This window comes from Sprattus sprattus (genome assembly GCF_963457725.1).
Source record: "Sprattus sprattus genome assembly, chromosome: 6".
Lineage (NCBI taxonomy): Eukaryota > Metazoa > Chordata > Actinopteri > Clupeiformes > Clupeidae > Sprattus > Sprattus sprattus.
Window position 1 is genome coordinate 3,159,439 of NC_137925.1, and position 21,495 is coordinate 3,180,933.

The window sequence follows — 21,495 nt, forward strand, 5'->3', positions numbered from 1 at the left end:
AAACACACACACACACACACACACACACACACACACACACACATACAAACACATGTTTTTTCTTTTACAGTACATACAGTGGTCACCAATTCAGTTAGTCTTGCCCTTTTATTACCCCTGAAACGCCGTCACTGCAGGGCAGGAGGATGGTGCTAGTGAAATTGATACTGTTGCCTTCTGTCTTTATCCAGCCGAGCGACAGATGAGGTTCAGAGGGGAAACATCTGAGACTACAGACCGTAGCAGGGTCTGTACCTCTCTCCCCCTCCCTCCCTTTCTCTCACTCTATCTCTCCCTCTTCCTCTGTCCCCTCTAACTCTCCCTCTCTCTATCTCTCCCTATTTCCCGCTCATCCCTTCTCTCTCTTCCTCTGTCTCCTCTAACTATCTCTCTCTCTCCCTCCCTCCCTCTCTCTCTCTCTCCCTCTCTCTCTCTCTCCCTCCCTATCTCTCTCTCTCTCCCTCCCCCCCTTTCTCTCTCTCTCTCTCTCCCCCCCTCTCTGTTTCACTCCACCTCCTCTATTATCTCCGCCCCAATGCCACTCAAAGGTCTTGGCCCTGTCTCTTCCTCCTGCAGCCTCTACTTACCCTTGTGATGGGCATTTGCACCCATTGCACACTTTTGGATTTAGGGACACATGTACAAAGCATTAAGCACTGTGTTAATAACATGTTACAAATAGCAGCAAACTGACTTGGAAGCACAGAAATGACACAGACTAAATAGTGGATAGTCACATAAACCCGCAAACCATGCAAGAATATTGTATTTGAAACACCCCTCTGAAAAATGACTGGTCTGCTTTTAAAACCATATTATTTATTATACGTACTGTATATGCAGTCTGACAAAGTGTGTTAAGCTGTAGAAATCCATGAAGTGAAATGAAGTGGGCTGAACGTGCGAAAGAGCACAGCCAGGACTGAGGAGAAATACTTGATGCAAAGTTCAGTCTTCAGTCTGTTGCAAAGCGTGTCACAGTAAACATCTCTGAGTTCGTAGCATCAGAATAAACTTTAAAACTTGAAGAATATATTCCTATCTTGAAGACGTTCAGCACCTGCAATCGATTTTAGAATGTTAGGAATAAGCAGCGTAGTAGGTAACAAAGAAAAGATCCACACCCTGGCATCACTCAGACCCCTGGCATCACTCAGACCCCTGGCATCACTCAGACCCCTGGGAACCAGCTCAGGCAAAGGGTCAGAGAGATACTACCAAACAGGACAACACAAGGTTGCTAAACCTTACCAGCCTAGTTCATTTACATTAAAGGATGACTCCTGTATTTCTTAACCTGGGCATTTTCTTTTTGGGTCTTTTTTTATCCAAATTTTGAAGAACTCAATACTGGAGAGCCAACAACTCGGACCCGAAAAGATAAGAATAGGACCCGGGTTAAAAACTACTGCAGTTCTCCTGTTAAACAGTTCAGACCTACCTCGCTGAATCCGAAGTATGGTCCACGTGCTTCGTTACTGCTCTTTACTGGAATAAAGGTAGGTTATTAAGTAAAGGATTCTAAAAATGATTGTGGATATCTATACTACTGCCTACAGTACACAGTGCACAGAATCAGTAGTTTTATTCTAAATAGAAGACAAACACATTTTTTTCTTAAAAGTTTAAAAGACTTCTTCAGTGGATAGAATTTGTATTCGGTCCATTTAAATCTGGAACGCATGCATTCAGAGTGTGTTCCAGATAGTATACATACCCTTTTCCATCAATTATGTTACCCTTTGGAGCAGATTCTTGCAAGTAAATGTACTTCCTCAGGCCAAAGGCCAAAGTTCAAAGGTCATACTTTTAAAACAGATTTTAAATGTTGTGTGTATCTATGACAACCACAGTGAGACCAGCTGAGGGCTGAAGCGCTTTGATCTCTTGTGTGGTGTGGTGGTGCCAGTGTGGTGTAATGTCACCCTGAATCAGGGGCCTGTCAATCCACAGTCCGTATTCATGTGGGCATGCAGCAGAGAAAGGGAGCTCTCGCTCTGATTAACGTGATCATTGATCATTGATGAATATGATCAGCTCTGATCATTTCAGGGGCGAGGGGACGCTACATTTTAGCCAGTCAATATCAAAGAGTGTAACAGTCATCATGGCAGATTAGGTCTCAATGAATATTTTATGATTTCCTGCTAACTACACTATCACTCTCTCTCTCTCTCTCTCTCTCCGACTCTCTCTACCACTCTCTCTCACACACACACGCACACTTGTCTGTAATTTATAATCTACATATATTGTGCATGATAGACATCCACTAACACACATAAGCATACAAATATGCATAGTGTAGTGCAGTGTGTGTGTGTATGTTTGTGTCGGCCATTTTTACTTGAGAGAGAGTTGAGACAGGGGGAGAGTTGAGACAATTGAATGAGAGGGAGAGATTTAAACACAGTGTATCTATGTAATATTTGTATTTTGCTTTATACTTCATTTTCTCATCGTTTTCTTTTATCTAATGTTTCTCTATCGTTTTGAAAGTCCCTTCGGACAGAAGCGTCAGCTGTACACTGTTACTATGACTGTGACTGTAATGGAGCGCTGAAAAGGCTTTGCAGAATCTTTCTATACAGCAAGAGATGGACTGAATGGAAATAAATGATCCCACATCTTCTCCTTCAGCCTCAGGTATGAGAGAAGACAATAGCCATGTCTCTACTATCGGACCGGTGCCAGATAGGGCTATCTTAGGGTAATGTGTGACGTTCTGAGGAGATATTGATTCTGTCCTTCAGATTTAAACCCAGTTCTTCACATCCTCCCACATCCCACTCTCCGAGCGGTCAGAAAGCTCTAACTGAGATGGATTGACATCCCCTCCCACAATCCTCAGTGCCATGCGGCGGCGTGGTGTCCACTGGAGCGATCATGGCACTGGGCCTCCCAAAGGTGATTTAAAACTCAGAGCATAGACGGTTAATGTCTTCTATATGTAAATGGAAAAAGGCTACCCAAAAAGGCTTTGCCAATGAAGGGAGCTGTCCCATAACCTCTCTAAAGTGTTGTCATGTTTAAATAGTAACAGTTTGGGAGTTCCATTTTTTAAGCCTTTTGACGGTGAGACTCAGATACTGTTATGCCAGGGGCTATACGTCACAACACCAGAGCTGCTTGAAGATGTTATATGCAATTCATTGTTGATGCCGTATTACAATAAATGGTGTATGCATTTATTTGTTGATAATGTGATGCTAGTATCAAGCTGTTGAAATATATAAAAAAATAAAAAAATAAATAAATAGAACAACAGCATTACGAGTAATGTGCACCAGTGCACCAGCTATACACACCCAAGCTCATTTTGTTTAGCTGTTTACACAGGAGGCGTACGGATGACAGCCTGAAATTGCATATCCTGGTCCAGCCTTGTGCCTCATGAATAAAGGGTTATTGCCCTTTTATTGAAGGCGGTGTGGGGAGGGGGGAGGTGGAGGGTGGGGGGTTGGTTCAGCTACCAGCTGCTGTCCGCGGTTCACAGTCTAGCACCCTGGGAGAGAGCCTCAAATCTGTAAACACACAGGACACACCCACACACACACACACACACACACACACACACACACAGGTACATATCCTGAACCTTCCCCTATTCAGCTTCTCCTGGTCACCCTTGGCCTGTGCTGCAGTGATATGATAGAACAGATGCTGGTATGGAGACATGTAATTCAGCCTCTCAGTTGATAAGTGAAATGTTTTGACGCTGTCCCTGAATGAAATAAAAATGAAGGCCTTAGGAAAGCCAGTTTAGCAAAGCAAGGCCCCGCAGAAAAGTAAGAGACACAAGAGTCTGTGAGAGAAGCGTCCCAAAATGAAATAAAAAATAAAAAAAAGATTCCAAATGGATGAATTACTGTGTAGATATTCTGAAACATATTTTTTCAGTTTTCTGAGTTTATACGAATAGACACGATCACAACAGTGGTCCCATCCAATGGTCAAACATCAGCAACATATTTGGTATTTTTTTGGGGGGGGCTATTTTCCATTCAGCAGCATCGAAGTAGCAGAACAGATTTGATGAGCCGAACGCACGCACAAGTGCACATACACAGGCCTTTGGCAGCTTCGTCACTGTGGGCAAAACTTGAGAAACAACTGGCTTGAGATGTGAATGTGAATATGCTTAAAAACAGGAAAGGATGTTAGAGCACGGCTGAAGTGCTGGGACTAACGAGGGGACATGGTGTGTGGTCGGCAGAGCACTGGAGACACTAATCTGTCCAAATAACACACACACACACACACACACACACACACACACACACACACACACACACACACACACACACACACACACACACACACACACACACACAAACACACACACACACACACACACACACACACACACACACACACACACACACACACACACACACACACACACACACACACACTTCCTCCCAGGACAATGAAATGCACCATGCTGTAATTCAATTGCATCAAGCCATGGGATGAACTTGGATTGCTGTCTTCTTGGCGTGACAGAATTCTCCGTATTTGCGGCTATCTGTCCAAGAGATACAAGAAGGAAATGTGAGGAGGAAAAAAGTGATTTACAATGAGGATGTTTTGTGACTGAATGACTGGAGCCAACGAGCTCGCATGGCTGTGTTCTTTTGTGCAATGAAATAATAAAACAACAACATTATGAAACCACTTTACTGTAATGCATTTGTCTGCATTCAAGTGCACAAGACAATAGCAATAATGTCAAAGGCATAGCTGTTCTTGAAGAGAACACTGTGAAACTGACATCCACATATAGACAATCTTGTGCAATTCGCACCATCTACTGTGGGCTTGTTCAAGCTCACATATTCCCTATCTGCCAGGATATGAACTCACTCAACATAAACATCTAGTCATATCTGATTGAGCCGATATTGGAAAACAACAAAAATCTGACCCCATTATGCCCTTGAAATGGATCTGGGCTGGTGAAATAATGACCACGCTGTCCATATTTATAGATTTTTTTGATAGCACAGCACTATTGGCTGTCTTTCTGACATAGGATAGAATTTCAGTTTGCCACAAACACGCGCAACAACCCCCCCCCCCATTCCCCTTTCCCCAATGCTTGGCTGTTAGATATCATCTACGTATGTCCAGCTACGTATGTCCAGCATGCTGCTGAGCTCTCTCATATCATCTCTCTCAGTCTCACTCTTTCTCTCTCTCTCACTCTCACTCTTTCTCTCTCTCTCACTCTTTCTCTCTTTCTCTCTCTCACGCTTTCTCTCTTTCTCTCTCTCACTCTTTCTCTCTTTCTCTCTCTCACTCTTTCTCTCTTTCTCTCTTTCTCTCTTTCTCTCTCTCACTCTTTCTCTCTCTCTCTGTCACTCTTTCTCTCTCTCTCTCTCTTTCTCCCTCTCTCTCTCTCTCCCTCTCTCTCTCTCTCTCTCTCTCTTTCTCCCTCTCTCTCTCTGTCTCTCTCTCTATGTCTCTCTCCCCTGCCTCCATGATGAGTAGGCTGATACATGATACCCTCACACTTTCAGGGCCATTGTGGTTTCCCTCTCTGCCTGTAGCGCGGGTTGCTTTGTTTGTCCATTTCTGTCTCGTCTTGGATGTCAGCACTGACAATGCAGCTGGAGCCCACACAGACAGCACCTGCTCCGGGTGTTTGCTCTTCCCCCAGAGAAATTGCACGATGACAGACAGACTACCATCCAAGTGTGGTGATGGGAGCAGCACACACACACACACACACACACACACACACACACACACACACACACACACACACACACACACACACACACACACACACACACACACACACACACACACACACACACAACATCCAAGCCTCAATGGGCTGCAGGGCAAAAACATGTTCCTGAACTGTGTCTGACTGCTGGATGAAAAGTCTGGGTGCTGAAGCTGCATGTCGTTTTCTAAACTGTGTACTAAACTTGTCTCTAGCCTGTCTCCCTGTGGTAGGACCACTGACCAAAGTTCTACTTCACATGTTCTGCAATGCATCACACACAAATTCAGATTGCCAACCTAACTACCCATGACTCTGCTACGTAATATGATCATAATCATCCGTTCATTGTATTTATAGGAACCCTATGGGTACAGTAAGATCCTCAATATGTGGTATTACCATTATCTTTGTTTGCTTACTGTCACCCTTTCTACACTCTGCAATATGTATGTATGCCTGTATGCCTGAAGCACTTGCTTTATTCTATGTATGGATCATCGGTCTGCCTCTTCTCACCCCCCCCCCCCCCTTCTATCCGTCTAAGGGTGGGCCTCAAGTAGATGGGTCCCCCCTCTGAGCTGGGTTGTGCTCAAGGTTTCTTCCTGTCAAGTCAAGGGAGTTTTTCCTTGCCACTGTCGCCTTGTGTTTGCTCTGTAAGGTTAAGGCCCTGCGCTCTGTTAAGCTCTTTGAGACAATGTCCGTTGCTAATGACGCTATATAAAAGAATACAATTGGATTGGATTGATTTCCTTTCATGTCTGCCCTCCAGCTGACCCAGGGAGGACCCCTGTCCTTGACCCACGCCTTACAGTTTTTTACAATTGCTAAAACACTAAAACCCACTGGCTGAACAAAGTTCTCAGTTGCCTGAACTCATGAAGCTAATTGTGCAGTCTGTTGTCAATACCTTAAACTATTTCTCATGGTAAAACACAATTTGCAGGTCTCACTTAGACTTTTCAGCAAAACTCTAAACACATTCTCAGTCTTAAAACACATTCTGCACTCTAATTCACATGTCATCCATACTGGTAAACACAAGTGGCAACAATCAAATACAAATAGAGAACAAATGTCATTGATTGAACACAACCACTCAAAATGGATTTAACTTGTATCAAATGATGTGACACAACCAATATGAGCCAGTTTAGGGAGCAAACAGGTTGTTGAAGGTGGGAAGGAGAAAGTCTGAGAATGAATAGAAGAAACAATGTGAGGGGAGGAGGACAAGTAAACACCAGGTTGACTCCTTTGATTTGTGTCTCTTTTACTGTGGTAGTGTATATTGTAGTAGGCCTACAGTGCATTGTAGGCTGTATAAGGAGAATAGGTAAACAAGTTGTATGGCCCTGAACATTGTGCTTTCTATTTGGTACAGTTACAGTACTGATTGCTCAATAGATTTTGACTGGTTGCAGGTTCATATCAACAAAGAACAAGAGTGAGTTGTGAGTAGTGAGATGCAGGGTATAATATAGCTACTATGAGAGAACATGTTTTCATTCATCAAAAGTCAATGATAGATAAATATGAAATTAGTTTGGAGGTAAAAAAAAAAATGTACTTCTCCCTGAGAACTATATGTTTTGAACAGTGTGTTTTCTATTTTTTGGTGTATTGTTTACTGACTGCTTGAAAGTGTATATCATTTTGAACACTTTGTTTATGATTTGACAGCAGTGTTTGATTTTGAGCACAGGTAAAACTGTTTTGAGGCGAAAGTTTCATTTTGCAAGAGGATACAGAGGTTTTGTAAATAGTGCTTGAAGATGAGGTTTTGTGTTTAGAGTTTAGAGAAAATGAGTGACTGTTTCAAGAATGTGTTTTAGCAATTGTAAAAAACTGTAAACACAGTTTATCTTCATGCTGTAGAAATGAAAGGGGCGGGGCTGATGAGCCACAATTTGCAGGATGACTTGACCAGAAAAGTGCACTAAAATAACACATATGCCAATGGTTGTTATACGTGTCTCTCTCTCTCTCTCTCTCTCCCCCTCTCTATCCTCTATGTCCTCGTCACCACCTATACAGGTTCATACAGCTCAGCTCTCAATTGTTGTGCTTCACAAAAAAGTGATCCTATCTAATTGTAACGTACAAGTAAAGCCATCCAACAAAATCTCATGTTTTTTTAATCACAAAATGACAGTGCTTCCTCAGCACCTAGCCCCCCCCCACAAATCTCATTTTAAATATTCACATGGTCGGTGACGGTTATATTCCCATACGTACATATTTATGCAAGTACCCCTCGACATGCACACGCCTGTACAACTGAATTGAGCTGCCACTCATGACAAATCACCATGTAGTCCACAGGTCTATGAATCACGTTAGATTCCCCGGAAACACCCCTCGGTGTGACAGGACGAAAATCTTGGAGAAATTCATGACCACTGCGCGTCAACATATTTATAGAGCCTTTCATTGGGAAAGCTTGGAGAGTGTGAACAGAAAGGGAGGCGGGTGCGAGCTACCAGGAGGGAGGAGGGACCAGCGATACGATAGGCAAGGACTAGAAGCCCTGAAATCACACCAGTGAAGACCAGCGTAGCCGTCTTACTCACTCTCGCTGAGCCTGGAGGTTTGTAAATCTTCTACCATCGCATGCTGTTATTAGCTATCGCATAAATGAAGTTCTGGTGATTTCCCCCCCTCCCCCCGTCTGTATCTGCATGCTATCGATATTTGCCACAACGATGCAAGGGGGCTGGACATGTAGGGTGAGGCGTGAACGGCTAGTTTCAGCACCATGTTGTAAAGGAAGGGACAAGTGTTTGAGAAAGGCGCCAGGTAAACATGGCTTTTGTTTTATTAGTTGAGGTCTAGAAACAATGTTGCAAGCTGTTTAGAGCGCCTGTCTGACGTAAATAACGTGTTGATGCATCCTTGAATGAAACTGTTTGATCATATATTTTGCTTGAATGCATTACAGAGTGGTGTAATTTCCCAAACTAGCCTTAGTCTATCAGCACTCCCGGCGTGTGGTAGGTTTGAAAAGAAGGTTCAATCTAGTTTCACCGCGCCATTTTATTTAAATAATGTATCAGCTGCTGCGTCTAAATGCACGCGTGGAGCGTGCGAGCGTGTATAGGCTCTTCTGGGGTGTGGGTGCGCTGAGCTGGGATATAGAAGCAAGGGGGGGGGCTACAACACAGGTTGATTTTAGCTTGTTGCATAAAGCAACCTACTGGAGTGATTTTCTCCCTGACAGTGCCTGCATTTCCCAGCTTTTTTTTTTGTGATCAATTTTTTATTGACACCATGTATGCAGTCAAGACATGCAGTTACAACATGCAAGACAAAAGTCTATCAGAACATTATTTCCATTTATCATCTGGTGTAGCCTACCATTTCCCAGCTTTAAGGTAGAGGCGTACATGCATGCAGATGTAGCCTACTCATAGGTCGTTGTAAATAAAGTTGTAGTTATTGTCAGCCTATGCATCACGGCAACATCACTGAAGGCCAGTAAAACTTTGTCTCACAAACAAGTGGTGCTTTGATTTTTAAGCGTGACTTGCGTTGTGAAACTCAAAAGCACTCGCAACTCAGTTTAATTAACATGAAGAAATACAAAGCAGTGTTCTTTTTATACCATTGTAACTATGATGGTAACCAGCCATACTACCATTGCACTGTTCCCTTTGCATCATCGTACAACTGCATCATCGTGCTTTCTGGGAAACAGAAATGTTTCTACAGTAATGTTACCGAGTCCTCTCAAGTTTAAAGGAATCGTGCTAAACTTTTGAGCGTTTTGGGCTGTCAACATGTAAACGTCGACCCTGGTCCTCAGGAGCTGACTCTCTTCTTTTCGAAAATGACCGAATCGGTGCCGCTTCAATAACTCCCGTGCCCTCACGGGCTGAACCCAGATCAGTTTTGCTCGGGGTTTTCTCACTCATAACCGTACCGTCATGAACACGACACGGATAACTGAGTCCACACCAGCTGTGTCGTTTCCACCATCTGCAGTGTGAACTATATCATCTCCTCCTTTTGGGAAAGGAAAGTCTGCGTTAGAAAGTCTGCGTTATTCCTATGTATTTAGTCACAGACAGTAGGGCCTACTGAATTTACAAAAAATCCAACTGACTTTGCCATGGTTGCCATGCCATTGTATTCTTGGTAATTTTGTATATCATTCTGACTCGAGAATAGTTAAATAGTTACATTTGAATACACTTTATAAAGTGCTTTGCACATGCTTAATGCTGTCAGCTGACAAACTGACATGGTTTAAACATTTTGTATGCATACACAATGTTCCCGGAATTGGCCCTGCAGCATTGCCTTCTTCTTATCTGGCCGGATTTTAAATGTGAAGGTAATCACTGGTTTATGACTCTGATTTATGACTGTGTGAGCATGAGACATTAGTGGGTTGCTAGGTGTACAACTTTATGAGTGTTTGGAACACAAATCCCACACATAAGCCCCAGTTGTCCCAGAATTCCTATTTTTAAATTCAGTGATATCTGTGATCTATTGCTTTCCACAACCAAGAGACGCTCAAACAACGCCACATTTCCTTTGACTGTGAAGGTTGTGGAACGAGTGTGTTTCATTTCATACGACTCCATCTGAGGAGAAACATAGACAGTCAGTACCACAAAGACAATCACATGCTTTATTTATCTGGCGTCATGCTGTCTTCATTATACAAGTGTCACCTCTATCTTACACAAACACACAGAGAGAGAGAGAGAGAGAGAGAGAGAGAGAAATCTATAAAAAACACACCACTCAACACACCATTCAGCTTTTCAAATTTCAGAAGAAACTGTGTGTGTGAGAGGGGGATCTGGGGGTTGGTGTGTGTGTGTTGGGGGGGGGGGGGGGGTATCTCCCTGTCGTTTGTGTCACAATTGGCAGCTTGATCAGGATGAGCCAATGTGTCACTCATCTTGCAGCACGGCAGGTGCATGGCAGCAGGTTTTCAAAGCCGCCTTTCGCCCACGATGTTCAGCCAAGTAGCCCTGTTACCGGGCGCTTTCTTTATCCAGAAAGAGAGACAGAAATCCAACGATAAATTATTTATTAACATAAAAATAACCTCTATCAAGATGTGTGATGGGGATTTTTGGTCTCTGTAGTCTGGCTCTTTTGAAGGCAGTGATAATCTACGGTCACTGAGTGAGTTGCCTGAGGTTTGCCAGTGCGGGTAAGAACTGATGGGAGTCTAAGAAGCTGGGAGGTGTGAAGATGAAGGAAGAAGGAGCAGTAATAGGCTAGATTTGTCAAGCTGTTCATGACCAATGCATTTCCATAAAGCTAATTTTAAAAAGAGACCTTTAGCTCGCCAGGCTTCTTCGCCTGTTCAATCTAGGCTTCCAGCATGTTGCTCCAAAGTACGGCTCCACGGCTCCCTGCCACGCGGCTACCACAGATCAAATCAAAGGATAAAGGATGGATAAAGACAGCACATCGCCACCAAATCCAGCCATGGTCGGACTAGCAGATAAAGACTGGATAGCCCCTCTAATCTAGCCAAATGTTACAGCGATAATAGGACTAGAAAGAGGCTCCAAGCATGATAATGGCAGCCTTATCTGTTCTTCCCAGACTTCAGTGTGTGTTTGTGTGTGTGTGTGTGTGTGTGTGTGTGTGTGTCATAGGAGTGGTTAACTCATGGGAACACATACTTAAACACACACACACATGTACGTATAAGCACAGCCTTCAAACACATTAGAAAAGGAAGGCTCACATACATACGTCCTCAGGCAAGTTGCATAACTAAAGTGCGTGGGCTTTCGTAGGGCTCTCGAGTGCGGTTCCAGTAGAAGCGAAGCAGCTCCGCTGAAGCTCCTCTGGTGCTGCGCTTTGCACTGTGAGGTGATGCTGATGCAGATACCTCATTGCGACAGAACAGTTAGCTTCGGTGGGGGTGGGGGTGGGGGTGGGGGGGGGGGTTGCATCCCTGACCTTTTTCGATAGCCCGACCTCTTGCCCACTGGTCTGTTGTGACAACCTCTAAGCAGGAGGTTAATGGGACCTGGGGGGGTAATCACAACCCCACTCACCTGGTGGTCTGCTAGCTGTATGTGGCTACACACAGGCCCACAGGTCAGTGGTTGCTGATGAGGTGGCTCCAGAAATGTCAGCAGGAGACATCAGGTGGCGGTTTCCATCAACAAAACCTTTTCCCCCCTCAACCATCTCTTTGAACTTTTGTCATCCGGAGGTTGGCTTGACTTAGTGGTGTCTGCCTTATGAACAATAAACACAGTCCCTTTCCTGTAAACAGAGAGAGAAAGACAGAGACAGACAGACAGAAGGAGAGATTCAGACGATAGAGACAGTATGAGAGAGAGAGTGAGATATGAGAGAGGGAGAGGGAGAGAGAGAGAGAGAGAGAGAAACTGGCCGCAACACAGACATGGCCAGCTGTGGGGTGGTGGAGATGGAGATAGAGGAGAGGTGAAGGAGCAAAGGACCAGAATAGTTGGATGGAGGCCTGAGAGATGCAGAGCTTTGCGGGCCAGAGAGTTTGAGAACAGAGCTGTGGTGGTCTGTGCTGCGCTGCGCCAGGGGGGAGTAAGCTCCTCTTCATGGGAGTGGGAGGAAGCGGCTAGGGCAGCCAGGGAGGAGGCGCACCGGGCAGATAGCCAGGGAGGAGGCACACCGAGCAGCCAGGGAGGAGTCGCACCGAGCAGAAGTGAGGGCCATCTCTCTTTCTCCATCTTTCCTCTGTTTCTGTCTGTTTCTCCATCTTTCCTCTGTTTCTGTCTTTCTACCATCACACCAACTTTAAGTCTCTCTCTGTCTGGCTCTGTCTTTCTGTCCTGCTCCTCATGTCTATATCTCCTTTCTTCTGATATCTTTTCTATTCTGTCCGTCGCTCATAATGCCTCTGTCTTTCTTTCTCTGCCTTCTCCTGTCTGTCTCTCTTTCTTTCTTTCTTTCTTTCTTTCTTTCATTCTTCCTTTCTTTTCTTTCTTTACCCTTCTCGATACCAGTCTGGGTATCTCTATCTGTAAAATGCTCTCTGATGTTTTTATTTTTCCTCACATTTAGTTGACTTCCGCTTTGATATTTTGCATAAGATGCAGTTGTCTGGGTAACAACTCCTCCACTCCACCTGTTGTCATAATGCCTCTTAATTGGCCAGCACGGATATAGAGAGAGAGCGGGAACAGAGGAGAGGAGATGAGAGGAGAGGAGAGGAAAGGAAAGGAGAGGAGAGGAGCGGAGCGGAGAGGACTTGGACGCCGCAGAAGCGTGTGACTGGCTGCACATGGATTATGGCGTGGGTGTCGCTATGCATTCGGGCCAAACTGCAAACATTGCAAAGCCTCCGAGTTGCATGCTCGAGGCTTAAAAACTGTAAGATCCACCAAACGGGGTGAAAGGATGCCTAGCGATGAATGGATTCCGTATAGCAAACTCTCGGCTAATCTCCTTCCCCAAGAATGGTGTTAAGATTTACCCACCTACAGCAAAAAAAAAAAATTGCTGACTTTTTTTATCATTTAGCAACAAGCTGCCGTATAGAATTAACTCATTTTCTTCGTATGACTTTATACCATACCACATGCCATGGGCTATTTCCTCTCCTCTCCCCTCTCATCCCCTCTCCTCCCCTCTCCTCCTCACTCCCTCTCATATCGGACCCGCCACCAGTATTGCACGTGATGAGGCTCTGGAGGGATTGCCCAGCCAGGCGAATAGCAGGCCACATAGAGGAGAGCAGAGGCCCAAACCTAATTAATGACCCAGCATGCTTCACTGCGGAGGAGAAATATGGCAACGCCATCGTGCAACAGGGCCACCATGACCTAAAATGAAGTTACAGTCGGGGCATATGTCCCCCATAAGGTACCCACCCCTCTAGCATTGCATTTGTCATTTCTCTACCTTTGATCATTTCGTTACCGTGACACGACAATGTAACAAGTCAACCCATGGTAGGCTAAACACTGAAAATAACGTCTTTTCAATGTTCTGTCCAATAACACAGGGCAAAGTTTAAAACAAAGATATTTCATGACACCAAATATGACTTCTTAGAGGGAAAATGGGCTTCGTTTTGACCTATTCTTATTTTCCTGGATGTGTTTGTTTTGTCTTTCTGGAAGCCTTAATGAAGGCACAGATCTGTACAGTGGCCACAAGCCAAGTAGTTAATCTCATCCTCAACGCTGCTCTGTTGTCAGATTCGCTTTGGGAAGCGAGGGGGTCTGCACACAGCGTAACCTAATTACCCTTCATACCATGCCCTCCAGTATCACTCAAACACACACACACACACACACACACACACACACACTATCCCTCTCCTTTCCCCTCTGCAACACACACTGCACAGTACCCTTGATTTGCCTTCTTTGACCTACACAGTACAGTACAATCTTTAACCTCAATATACAAGCACAGGAATATATATACACAAATATTCTTAACATATACACAAAAACTCTCTTTTCCACACACACACACTGACACCCATTCACCACCAATTGTGTCAGCACAAAGGTCTTTTTGGCACCTAACTGGCCTTAGCCTCTGGCTGCGTTAATGAGATTTCATTAACACATTATGTCTGGTGGAGTCGCACATTCAACAGCAGGTCGAGGCGGTGGCGGACCTTTATGAGACGATGTCACTAGGACACCCTAGGCAGTCAGGTTTTACTTAGGCTTATTTTCCGCAACATTTTATTTAAATTTTATTTCTATAGCGTATTGCATACAAACACATACAATTTATCTCAAAGTGCTTCCCAAGCTTAATCGATTGACCAACAGCTTTTAATGGTAAAGTTAAAACATAGCTGAAATGAGATGATTTAAGGCAGGTTAGCAAAGGACTCGAAAAGAACAAACAGATGTGTTTGCAGATGTTTATCATCGCAACCACGGGAGCTGAATTTGGCTATTGTAGTTTTGGTAATATGTACATATTTTGTCAGACTGTCTGGGCTAGTAGTCAGTATCGTGTAACAGATGGTCCCTCAGTATGTCAGCACTATGGAGTACTTGTGTTGGCAGCACAAGGGTTAACTAGCATTGACAAAATGTGTAGGTATATTTGTGGTCAATCAGAATTTGTTTATCAGTATTTGTGTCTTTTATATTTGATATGTTTAACTCATACTTTAGGGGTATGGTTCTAGACCATCTTAGTTTAATGTAATATCACTCTCCCTTCTCTCTTAGTTGATTTGCTCATGTTCAAAAGGCCCAGAGCATTGCACATTAACTTCTAGATGGACATCTACATGGCAGACTGAACTCTATGCTTCATCAGTGCTTCAGTCAGTCCATGGAGGCTTTCAAAATGCATTGCCTGGGGGAAAAGTCAGCCATTGGAAAGGGACTGTGTTTACTTTACTCAAAATGGCCAGTTAATACAGTAGCTGCAGAGATGAGATGAAAGAGGGTTTTTTTGCTGTTGTTGTTGTTGTTGTTGTTGTGTGTTTGTGTGTCTTGTTTTTGTCCTGGAAATGTGTTTAATGTGCATCTGAACGGGGCTTTAGCATGTTGATGTCCGTAATAGCTTTTTCACGAAGACATAAAATGCTGTATGTAGTGGCACTTTGCCTGATAATTACGCAGTCCTTAAACTGTTGTGGTTAAGAAAAGGTAAAATGGCATCTTTATGTGTTTGCCTTCCTCTTGGTTATTGACTTATCTATATGTGGCTTGGCAAAAAGGCAAGCAGTGAATACATCACACGACTCCCGCTAGATAATTGGCCCTGCGTTCAATAACAATAGCAAAAGAACTCAGAACTTCCTGCTAAACCGATGGGATTGTGCACTCAATTCTAGACAGGTGCTTCACTCTCCCAGCAGCCCCTACTGCAATAGCCAGACCCTCCCCCACCACCACATCCACCCCCCACCCCCTCATCCCCCCCCCCATTCACCCCATCCCCCCACCCCTTCCATCACCAGTCCTACCCCATGTGCGCCATTAATGAAAGGGAATGAGATATTGACTCAAAAGAGCTCCATGTGAGGCAATGCAGCCCCCCGTGTCAATTTGTCAGCCGTCTTTCTTAAATCACTGCACTGACAGGGGAGACGCAGACGAGAGGTGCGGCTTCTCACCGCTGCTATATATATTTTTGTGTGCCAGTGGCAGTATAGAGAGCCATTTCCCCCGTGAGGGTACAACTGATGATCTGTAAGCATGGAGGCACACATTGACGTGTTACACAGACTGATCAAGGGTCTCTCCTCATGATGTGTTGAAATCATTCATTCACCTAAGAGGGGGGGAAAGGTATATGATCGGTCGAGAGGGTGAAGGTTTTCTGCAGTGGGAGCAATCATATTCAAACTAAAAACATACCAACCACATACAAAGTAAGTAAGCTAATGCACTTAAGAACATATGATTCCTCTGACCTGTAAGTGAGGGTTAGTGTTGAGGTTTTCCTTAGCAAAGTCATAGCTTATTCATAATAAGGCCTTGAGGATTCTGTGTCAAAATATCCCAGGGTGATTATTATTAGAAAAATGGACTTGTGCCTGCCTCACCCTCCAGCGAGAAAGACCGACATCATTTACGGCCATCGAGTTACATGAATAAATTATGCCAGACTGCATCGCAGCGACTGATGCATGGAGTTCTGTATTATGTCGATGTATGTGTTTTCAGTTGATTTATATATATATATATTTATATATTTATATATATATGCGTTTTCTGAAGGGGAAAGATTTATATGGTCTCTGTTTGGCTTCAAGGAAATGCAGAAGTCATCTTTCAAAGAGGGAAAACAGCAACATGAATGCAAAAGAGAGTCATAAGTAATTTTGACAAAGTCTAGCAGTGAGCTATGAAGGGAACTAAGATGTTGTTGAAAAAGGAGGTCTGAGAAGGCATGTTTTTTTTTTTTTGGCTGCAAGATATCGTTTTTTTTTTTTTAGGGCCAGTGAAGCTGCCTGCCTGGGAAAATGGTGTTTTAAATGATGTCTTCCTGAGCTGTGAGGTCACAATTCTCCACACCCTGTTGCAGGCTGCAGGGCGCTCCAAGTCAGGATTCCATCTTTGTCCATTGATTTTTCCACCTCGGAGCACGGCTTTCCTAACTCATTAAGGGCCGGAAAACGGTAGCTCTGGTGAAGGTTTTTACCAGTCAAGCCTCTGACCAGTCTCTTCCTCGTTATCTCTATCTTTCTTTCTGTCTTTGTTTCTCTCTCTCTCTCTTTCTTTCTCTCTCTTTCTCTATCTCTCACACACACACACAAAAGGATATTACTTTGAAATCTCTGTGAATCTGATGTCACAGTGGATCGAAGACGACCAATAATATCCTATCCCAGTAGCCCATGGATAATGGTGAAACGTGCTGAACAGGATGTCTATGATGGAAAGACACTGAAGCAATATCCCAATGTCTTTGCTTTATCCAGCGATCCAAAGTCATTTTCAGCGAGCAGGTAGCTCAGAACTTTTAAACTGTGACCGTAATCATGGAAATGACATGAAAGAATAACTAACCAGCCTTAGCTGCTTTGCCCCTAAACAGTGCTTTGTGTCTGTGTGGAAATATAGGAAGAATATTTTTTTTATATATATATACCCTCAGTTTATTGTTTGGAAAACAAAGACTTCCAGATATAAAACACACAGCAACACAATAAACAAACATACACAATAGTTAAACTTGGAAATATGTTTGATTCCAAAATAGACATGTTAGTATTTATAGTAGTATACCTTAGTTAGACACTTTATCATTTATTCTGACAGTCTTTTCTTTCAGAACTTTCCACTGAGACGGCCGCATCTGTCCAGAATCTAAAGTCAAGCGCAGATCACAGAAGGTGATGAAATAATAGAGACTAATTGGCTTGAGTGGGCCGTGTTTAGATAACATTATACTGTCTTACACATCAGTGGCTGGTATGGTGAAAGGGAGAGATGCCCTGCAGTTATCTAGAGCTCGCTGCTGAAATGGACGTTATGTAAGCTTTAGATTCCCCTCACTGCCTCAAGTGCAGAAAGATGGAGCTTTTCGCTGTTTGCCAGTGGTCATAGCTGAAAAGGTTGGATGAATTTGGCAAGATATTTGTTTGTGTTTCATGTGGAAAGAGGCATTTTTTTTCTTTTTTTTAAAGTATGCACACAGTATTTGTAGGGGGTTTATTTAACAGTACAGATGTAATTATATATCTCAGTGGAGGTCAAAAGATGCTTTTGAATTGTTGAACCTGGAAGATCAATGCAGTATAAATTGAGATATCATGTCATGGGATGTGCAGTCCTTTCAAACATTTCGTATTGCACCACTCTATATCTTCTGTTCTACTTTTGCCATGACTTTGTGCATGTACAGTACTGTAGCGTCAGTGGGTTCTCCGAAGAACTTGCAATCATCGTGTCTTGTTGCTACAAACCATTTTTTGAAGCAACAGGCAAGAAAACACTTCTACACACCAAGTGAGACGAAAGACAGAGACGGTCTACTTTGACATAGCAAAGATGCTGGAGATGCACAGATACACTAACTAGCACAGGGGCTATCACACACAGACATTGAATGGCATATGACACAGACAGCACAGCTAACAGCTGGACACAAAAGGGGAGCATAAAAGACATAGTTCTAATAAGCCTTCTACCGCCTGACATGCTGGGATCACTCCAAGTCTCTTCCCTCAGCAATGTGAGAGCTCTTGCACGTTACAATACCTTCTCCTGTGTGCAATTTACTTATAGCGCCTGCCAATGGTTAAAAATAGGTCAACCAACAGCTTTTCTGCTTTTTCACAGTAAGCATCTAAACCACTATTTCATCATTGGCCTTACCCTGTCAAATTGATGACACCCAACCATGAATTCATACATTCTCCTAATTCTGTCTTCATACTAACTGTGTAGATGCTATGGGTCTATGCACTGAGGACCCGCTTCTGTCCGAGAGCTGCCGTCGTTTGCGAGTGGGCCCATTTAATCCCACTAAATAGACCACTCTCCCTGTGTCCAGATGTATTCTCTCCCATCTCAGCCTTCTGTCGATGGATTAGATGGACTAATCAATAGTATTGTGTGTCTTCTTGGCCTGGGCCTCTTTTGTTATTCGCAGTGCGTGATTGGCTCTCACATCACCGCCTCTCCGAGAGATATGTTCCGCTCTACCTTTCATTTCTTTCCTCCTTTGATCAGCAACACGATGGAAGCCGCCAAGATAAAAAGATAACGCAGGTCTGGTCATTTTCAGTGGCTACTCTCTGCGAAGAGAAGAGTGCTCCACCGTGGCTCTCTCAGTTCGTCATGGGGGGAAAGGTTCCAGCAAGGGGATTCTTCAGAGAAACAGACGTCAGATGTCAAAACTATTTTTGGGACTCAAAAAAAAAAATATATAAACACTTTTGATGGCTTGAATTTGAAAAGTCGTCTCCACAGGGACGACAAGACAAATGTTTAGGCCCCAAAGCTTTTTAAAGTGCCATGAAGCTTCATATTTTGGTCCTCTGATGTTTTTATGTTGTTTATCCTTGTGGCTCCGTAATTGCAATATTTTTTTTATTTTTCACAACAGGATGATCAGGGAAAAAGCACTTAACAGCTCCAACTCTATTATGCCTCTCTGAGCACGCGGCTTAAACACCTGGGACAACTAAGGTGCTGTTCACGCCGGGAGAAATCCCTTGGTCATTACTCTCTGGGCGCTACTGAGGCGGCGAGCAGGAGAATTTACGGCCTGGCCTTTAAACTAATGTTCCAGCTTTCAGTGCTAGGCCCCGGCCACAGGCAGGCAGGCAGGCAGGCAGGCAGGCAGGCAGGGTGGGTGGATGGTTGGCGCTATTGAATAAGAGCTGAGCTTCGTCCACAAGCTGGTGGGTGGATGTGGCAGTTGCGGGGCCTGTATTGAATGCTTTCGGTTGATGGAGCGTCAAGCGCCTCCAAGGTCATGCAAGGGCATTTACACAATACTGCGATGAGCCCCGTGCTACTCTTTCATTGCTGCCCCCCACCACCACCCCCACCACCATGCACAAAACTGTTTCACTCGGTGTAGTCTCTGTTGCTCTCCTGTGAACATGACCGGCTATACAGTAAGATAACCTTAAATAACACAGAATAGTGTCAGTCAAGACAATGGTAGAATAGAAAAAGGGACATTGGCCAGATTCTGCAGAATTAAATCGATTAAACGTGGCCCCTCGATTGCTTTAATTGATTCTCAACACAAGTTAGGCAATCATCCTTGACAATGAGAAGAGGGAAATACTGGTCCACTGCCATACCAGAATAGGTCAAATATGTAATACTCAGCTGACCTCTCCAGCGAAATATTGTCACAATATATTAACAAAAACACAATGTTCAGCCATAAGTGCTTTTTGTTCTGCTTCTGTCAGGGCTTAGCATGGTGAATGACATGGCAGTAGAGAGTTAATAGGCATATTATGAAGCTCTGATGAAGTCTGCTACTGAAAGAAGGTTTGGCATTATTGTGTCCCATCATTGTTAAAATATAGGACCTACAAAGCCTTCAAGATGTCAGTATTAAGGCTGCCCTTTTATGTATCTCTCTCTCGCTCTCTCTCTCTCTCTCTCGCTCTCTCTCTCGTTCTCTCTCACTCTCTCTCTCTTTCTCTCCTTCCTGCTCATACACCACACCTCCATTGTACACATACAGAGAGAGGGAGAGAGAGTGTGTGTTGTCACAAATGATTGATCGTTTAACCAGCTCATGAAGCAGTTGGCGGTGAGAGAGGTTAGCAACGAAAGATACTTGTGCTGAGGATCAGTTGATTTGGGACAGTGTCGTTGCAACAACATGTAAATGGTAAGATATCGGTGTTGATGCTTAGCTGCTATTGTTCTTTAGTTTCATTTCGCTTATGGTTCACTTCGTAGTTAGTTAGACAGCAGAATGCCCGCTTTTACATATGTCTTTTCCTTTGCTCTTCATAACAGTTGTTAACCGAAGATGTGCGTTAAATATTTGCGTTTGCATAGTTCTGTCCATGGTCTAATTGTGATAAGTGTACTGTGATGTCGAGCTTTTGTCTCTGGAAAAGCTATTTACATCTTCTGTTGTGTCTACTGCCTCTTTAAATAATAGCTTTCCAACTGTTCAAGTCTTAGAGGTAACCTGTTCGCTGTGCTGCCGGGGAAACCGTATCGGTGACATAATGATTTACTCGCGTCTCTTGGTTGGGAAGAGAAGGGCGTCTGGGGTTTGTTAAGAGGCAACCACGGGGTTACGTTCAGTCTGTATCTGATTTCACTGTGATTCGTAAACTGACTGATTCGTAAATGGACTGAGACACCGTCTATTTCGCGACTCATTGCCCCATTAAGCAATACGTCAGTTTAATCGCACATGTTGTGATCATCAGGTTTAGGCTATTAGACTACTAACGACCGGCTCTCCTCAACGTCTCATGTGCGGAGCCGTCGCTTGCCTTTCGAAGAAACAGTCCCTGTCCGCGGTGCTGAAGCCACTCACAGTGCGTCTCCTGGTCTTGGACGTTGCAATTTATTGCAAAGCTGAAGCGTCGAGTGCATACATCTGAAAGCCTGCAGACGGGTAGGAGGGCGAGCATGCGCCCCCTCTGACGGACTGGTGTGGTCCCTGCTGCAGTGGGGGATTTGCATAGGCTATTGCCTACATATGGCACAGTTGTGCCCTACTCTTATGTGCCATGCCCGTTGAAGTCAGGCTGATATAAACCTTACATATAAAGTTTAAGACCATTTCATTTGTGACTCAGTTTAGGTCTTCATGTACTTTTAAATCAGGTTAACAACCTGTTCCTACACCATGTATGTGAACAGTGA